Here is a 7,254-nt window from a genome sequence, read left to right as displayed (position 1 = left end):
TGGATGGGGGATACAGAAGTGAGCTGTGGATGGGGGGGGCAGAGGTAGACAGGGGATACAGAAGTGAGCTGTGGATAGAGGGGTACAGAGGTGAGCTGTGTATGGGGGGGGACAGAGATAGACAGGGAATACAGAAGTGAGCTGTGGATGAGGAAGCAGAGGTAAGCAAAGTTATGTGCAGAGGTGACCAATAGATAGTTACTTTGCGGGAAGGAGGAGGATATGCAAGTACCCCCCCTTGTGCTGATTTTTTTCTGTGCCCTGTATGATACAAACACCTCAAAGTACACACCCCCAATCCCTGTGTGTCATCCTGGACTCCTATCTCCCCCTTCCCCCATTATCTTGAACTCCCCCATCTCCCCCCCCCCAATCATCCTGGACTCCCATATCTCCCCCCCACCCATCATCCTGGACTTCTCTATCTCTTCCCCCCATCATTATTATTATTATTATACAGGATTTATATAGAGCCAACAGTTTGTGCAGTGCTTTACAACATGGGGCAGACAGTACAAGTAGAATACAATGCAATACATAAGTTTACGTGTTTGTTTTGTTTTTTCGAATGTTGGGGTGGAGAGACAATTTGCATGGGGGGGGGGGGCCCAAGAATTTTTTTTGCCCAGGGCCCAATCAATAGTAAAGACGGCCCTGGGCTGCTGGGATAGTCTATTAATTTGGAGAGAGTCAGGTGATTGGGGTTCTCTCCACCCAGGTGTGTGTGGAGCAGCAGTAAAGGTGTAGGCCTAAAGCCTGAGGCCTTGCCACATGTAAAGAGGCTCAGCCTGAGGAGAGCCAGTTCGTTGCCAGGAGGCATAGGAGAAGAAGTTTCCAGAGGGTTAACCACTCTGGTTGCCAGAGGCAGGTATCAAAGGGATGGCATTTTGAAGGAGTACCAGAGCAGACACTTCATCAGCTGGGGACTGGGAAATGTTGGGAAAGCTTCAGGAGAGAACTCATCCAAGACGTACAGCGGGTAGCTGTGAGTAAAGCTTGAGGGATCCAGAGGGTAGCTGTGAGTCCGAGGAACCCAGTGGGTAGTGGTGGGTGAAGCTTGAACAATATAGAGGGTAGCTGTGAGGGAAGCTTGAGAAGTCCAGCAAGTAGCTGGGAGCTAAGCTTGAGGATCTACAGTGGGATACTGTGAGTTGAGCTTGAGGATCTACAGTGGGATACTGTGAGTGAAGTTGTTGCCATAGGAGACAGCAGTTGCCTACAAGATATAGATCGCTGCATTCAGCTTAAAGGCCCTTTTTCTGTATTGTTGTCTGCCTAGTTCTATTTTTGCCCAAGGAGTCTGCCAATTTGCTATAGCATTTGCCTAAGGGTGTCCTGTGCCCTACCCCTCTCTCCCCCTGTTCCTGTTAAGAGAAATAAAACTCCCTTTGTTCTGGCGTCCATCTTTCCACCTTGCACAACACCCCCCATGCTTAGTAACCTGCACCCTGAGGAGAAATGTCAACTCTCCCTGACTCTGGGGGTCACCACTAGGTCTCTGGAGGTCAGGGAGACTGCTACATTTGTTTCTTTCAAAGTTTCAATAAACTTTTTGTAAAAGAAGATTGTGAGATTGTGGAACAACGTTTGCCATTTGTATTGGGGTCAATAGGCAAGGTAGATGTAAGATGTTTTTCGTGGGTGTTAAAGGTGTAAGGAACATTAAATGGAGCCGGAATATCATGAAAGCCCCTTATGAAATGGCCCCATATTAGCCTCATTAGTTTACATTTTATTCACAGAAAGTAAAAAAGTAATATAAAGAATATTCAAGTGTAAAAATAATATTTCATCTAATAATCTCAAAATTGAGAGCCTCTCCTTTGGCGAAATTTTGTCAGTGGTGAAACCTTTTTAACAAAATCAGTTGCACCAAAACTGCTTTGCTTATTCCTAATCCTTATGTTCAGAGGAGGACTAGGAAATTTTGGCCTCGGAGGCAAACACAACCAAGAACATACACATCGCATAACGTGTGCTGCAATGATTGGTGCCCATGGTGAATGCTTAATATTATCTTGACCACATGCCACCCAAGCCAATTCTGTCATTTCTCTCCTACATGTAAAAATAATAATTTTTTGCTAGAAAATTACTCAGAACCCCCAAACATTATATATATTATTAGCAGAGACCCTAGGGAATAAAATGAAGGTTGTTGCAATTTTTTTTGTTACACGGTATTTGAACAGCAATTTTTCAAATGCTATTTTTTGGGGAAAAAATCTACTTTGAGGAATTTTAATGCAAGAAAACACAAGAGATAACCCATTTTTTTTTAAATCTAAAAGATGATGTTACACCGAGTAAATAGATACCAAACATGTCACGCTTTAAAATTGCGCATTTTGGTGGAATGGTGCCAAACAACAATACTTAAAAATTTCCATAGGCAACATTTTAAAAATGTTTACAGGTTACCACTTTTGAGTTACAGAGAAGTTCTAACACTAGAAATATTGCTCTCACCCTCATGATCGCAGAAATACCTCACATGTGTGGTTTGATCGCTGTCTACATATGCGGACGCGACCTACGTATGCGTTCGCTTCTGTGAGCATGAGGGGATCTTATTTTTATTTGTTTACACTTTCCCTTTTTATTCTTTATTTTTTGATCACTTTTATTCCTACTGTATGTAAACATTCCTTGTAATAGGATTAAGGCATGATAGGTACTCTTCACATCTCTCCTCTATGCTGGAAAGCCTGAGATAAAAAAAAAATCAATCTCAGGCTTTCCAGCAAAAACAATGGCAGTGTTTACATCTGCCATGTCATGATGTGGCTTCCGGCCACCGAGGGTCATAGAGATGGCCGGGGACCATCTGGTCCACTGTCACCTCTATGGTAAACCACTGCTGCTAGCCGATTTATTCTCCAGCTCCCTGATCGCATGGGAGAGACCAGAGAAGCACCAGAGGGCGGTGCGACGGGGGACGTCCCCTCCCACCTTCTGCAAAAGCAATCAAGCAGCTAAACAGTCGCTATAATGGCTTTTACATTGCAGGGAATCGCTGGCTGGAAAAAAAAGAAAGCTGGATGATGCCTGTAGCTGCAGACATCATTCAGATATCTCTGCTTAAAGTAAATGACGTCATATGACGTCTACCCGGAGGAAGTGGTTAAAGAACATGACACATCTTTGGAGGAAGAAGAATTGTAAGGGCTGAATTGTAGCGCAGGGAATACAACGTACTATATGAGCTAAACAAGATGTCCACTGCTTCGTGAAAATGATATAGGCTCACCTAAATAAAATACCATGCCATTACACAATTGATCTTTAGCTTTCAGATTTTAACAAACAAACGCAGCACATTTTAGAGTATTGCCTTCTTCCAGCATTGCCTTTCTTTGCAATCAGTCACACAACATCCCAGAGGTGGCTGGAACCATAGGTCTGAACAGGGAGCAGTTAGCTATATAACACCCAACAGCTGTTATTGACTGCAGAACCCATTTTGACTGAGGTCAGAAAGGGAGCGTATGACCACTCGGGCCACCGGCTCAACAGATGTTAATTGTACTGACCCCCAGCCCCCCCATCTTGGTCCTCCACTGGCCTCTACATTTCACCTTTAAAAATTCACAGATGCTGCCATCAGGGATTACACCCATCTCCGGCCTCTTGGAGCTGAACTGAGAAATGTTTCACATGAAATTCATCACAGTTATTTCAAAAGTCGCACTTGTCTGCTAATGATGGGTAATACCAATTTCACAAAGTGTACAAGGCTTTGATTTCTTAGAATAAACGTTGAGGAAAGATCAATTCTAGATGTCACCGCAAGACGGGAGAGCAGAGGCATAGCTTGAAGCTTGTGGGCCCCGATTGAAAAGTTGACCTGGCCCCCCCCCATTACCACCCACCACATCCACCGCACGCCAAGATACTCAAAGTGGCTTAAGAGTTTTGAGTTCCTCTTTACATCAGAGGACAGGGATCACCACTGGAGAATCAGAGGACAGGGATCACCGCTGGAGAATCAGAGGACAGGGATCACCGCTGGAGAATCAGAGGACAGGGACCCCTGGCAGGTCACTTGGCAGAGCTCCTTTCCCATTGCAGCACTCTATACATCTCCTACCCCCCACACACACACACACACACACACACACACACACACACACACACTACACAGGACCGAAATCACGTTCCTTTACACACAGTCTCTCAGTCTTCACAGGCTGTTTCTGACTTTTATGTTGCCGTTCTGACCTGTGAAATTCTCTAGTCAGAACGGCAGTGTAGTGGCAGTGGGCAGATACACCCTGTGCATATTGTGGGCTGACTGGCTGTGTCGTAAAGGAATGTGATTTCAGCCCTGCGGAGGAGGAGCAGTATAGAGTTTTGTACTGGGAAAGGAGCTCAGCAGCCGGGCATAGTATCCAGGGCAGACGGGGTGGTCAGGGGGCTTTGAGGGGGGGGGGTGCAACTTAGATCTTGGAGGGCAAATCCATGTGACATAAAATCTAAAATCTGGAGCCTGTAGCCCTTCAGGAGCCCCTCGGGAGGTGTTAAGGGATTTGTTTTAGCAATTTCTGAAGGTTTCTCTGTCAGTGTTGGCAGGTGTTGGGGTTGGGGGAAGGTCACCTCCCGGAGGTGTGTGTCTTTTCCCCAGTTGTCAGGGAAGTAGGGTAAGTGGACATCCCCGAGTGGGGGGTACAGAGAATCCCAGCGGTGTCTTACCTCACCAGTGACATCGGTCCCATCATGGCTATAGGACGGCACTCTCCTCCTCTTGCCTCGCTAAGCAGGGTTACCAGTCCATGTTGCCAGCACACAGCACAGGCACTTCCCCATCCTGGGCTGTTCTCACCTTGTGCTCCTCTCCATTCAGGAAATGCCTCACAGCTTCTCCCCAGCTAATGAGATTGGAGGGGTGTGGACTGTAGAAGGCAAAATAGAAGCCCAGTACTGGAGCGTGGCTGTGGGGCCCTAGGGCAGATCAGAGCTGGACTTTGTGGAGGATATGAAAATATGACAGGGAGGCTGCAGGGGCCCCCTGGAGCTAGGGGTGGGGTTGTGATTGTGACCCCTGCAACCCCTTATGCTACGCCCATGGCACCACACATGTGAGGTATCGCTGCGAATATCAGAGAGAGCACACTATATCAAGCACCAGACCTTCTGTGTATCTCTAAACTTGTAACCTGACCCTTCCTTTCTGTTAAAAGAAAAAACTTGTAACCTGTAAAGGCTTTTAAAGCATCACCTAAGGATAATTTAATGTACGGTAGTTTGTCACTATACATATAAAGTGTGACATGCTTGGTATCAATTTACACAACATTGGTTTTTATATTATACCAAACAATTGCCATTATATTGTGTTTGTGTTCACCAAAATTCATTAAAAAGTGTATTTTTTCCAAAAAAATTGTGTTTGAAAAACAGCTGTGACATGAATTGCAACAGCTAACATTTTATTCTCTTGGGCCTCTGCTTAAAAAAATATATGTTTTGGAGTGCTAAGTAATTTTCTAGCAAAAAATTGCAGATTTTTACATGTATAAGAGAAATGTCAGACTTGACCAAACCCACCATTCAGCACAATTTGGCCAAACCCACCATTCAGCATGGCACAATAAGGGCACTGCAGTTAGCCCCGCCCATTCCCCACTCTATTCTCAGGCGTACCGATTTTATATACTTCCCAGGTATAGTTATGGCCTTGGCAACCAAATACTGACACCCTATAATAACAGAGCTAGAAAGTGTTATTGATTGCTATGGAAAACCTGATCACTGTCCTAAGTCATGCCTTGGAACAGGGGTCCAATGTGAAGCTTCAAAAACAACAAAGGGGAAGGTAAACACCTGGTGCATTACCCAAGATTTTTTTTTTCTTATTCAAAGGCAAAGGCACCTATATATTCGGGTGAGGTCAGGTGATCTGTGTTCTGTGCCACCCGGACTGCCATCTGGGTGGATGTGTGTCGTCTGCCCCGGGCTGCTAGGCTGGAGATTGGGCCTATCCCGGGGGCATCTGACTGCTAGGCTGTATGAGGGCCTATCCAGAAGTGAAAGAGCAGCACAGGGTTGGGATTACGTCTTGAAGAACCCGTCAGTGGTCGGAGGTAGAAAAGGAGCTGTCGCCACGAAGGGGCCAATCGCCTTTACCAGGGACCGCAGTGAGTAACTGAAGCAAGTACCGGAACTATATTCTCACCGAAAGGGCACGGTGGTGAATCGGGAAACTTCAGGTGGTGATGAAGTCAGGGACCCAACCAGGAGATGCATGCAGAGCAGCCATGTTTGTCAAGCCAGGGACCGAGCCGGTTAGTAGGGGTGAAGCTTGAGAAGTATCTGGAGTGCCAAGCCAGGGACCCAGCAGAGAAGCGGGGGTGATGCTTGAGGGAGATATTACCGCAAACCTTGGAGAAGCTCAAGGGATTCAGAGTCAGTGAATCAGTGGGTCTAGTGAGAGACCGGGAGCTCAGTATTGAAGAACTACAAGGAGTAGTTGTAGTGGATCTGAAAGAACTGTTTGAGTTAGGAACTGTTAAAGGACTGTTGCCATAGGAGACAGCATTCCTGCAAGTGTAGATGTGGCTTCTTGCTGGGGCCTTTCCCTGCATGGCTGTCCTCCTATTGAAGTCTCTGAGTCTGCCAATTGAGTTTGCAACTATCTAAGGGTGTCCTGGCTCTAACCCTCTTTCCCTTCAAAATATAAAACCTTTTTTACATCAAAGAAGTGTCTGGTGCCCAATGACTTTCACCACCTTTGCACCCACTATGCCTCACAACCCACTACATATTGAAGGATGTCAGCTATCTTTGGCCTTGTAGGTTCTCATTAGACCAAAAGAGGTAAAAAACTTTGCTACGTTTAAACAAAGAAGATTTATAAATAAATATACGAATTTTGAATGTATTTGAACATGCTCGGAAGTTTCTTTTTTTTCGGGGGTGTATGTAACTAGTCTTGCCTAGGGTGCAAAATAATCTAGCACCGGCCCTGGGTGGAGGAGTATGATGTAGTCAGTGCTGGTGCAAGGTTTCTTGACACCCTAGGCAAATCTTCATTTTGCCGCCTCCCTTGGCTCCACCCCTGACTCCACCCCCTTTGGCCTGTTCATGTATACGGTGGAGGTGGCGATCTGACATTACGCAGTGCATGTTAACGCACAAAAAAGAGCGCAGATCAACGCTGATAGGTTACAGCAGTACAAAGTGTGAAGAGAAGAGCTCCCAGGACTACAGATCCCAGCGTGCCCGGGTTGCTATAACATTGTCAGCCATGGTCAC

This window comes from Aquarana catesbeiana, linkage group LG05 (genome assembly GCF_042186555.1).
Source record: "Aquarana catesbeiana isolate 2022-GZ linkage group LG05, ASM4218655v1, whole genome shotgun sequence".
Classification (NCBI taxonomy): domain Eukaryota; kingdom Metazoa; phylum Chordata; class Amphibia; order Anura; family Ranidae; genus Aquarana; species Aquarana catesbeiana.
This window is presented reverse-complemented; position numbering follows the sequence as displayed.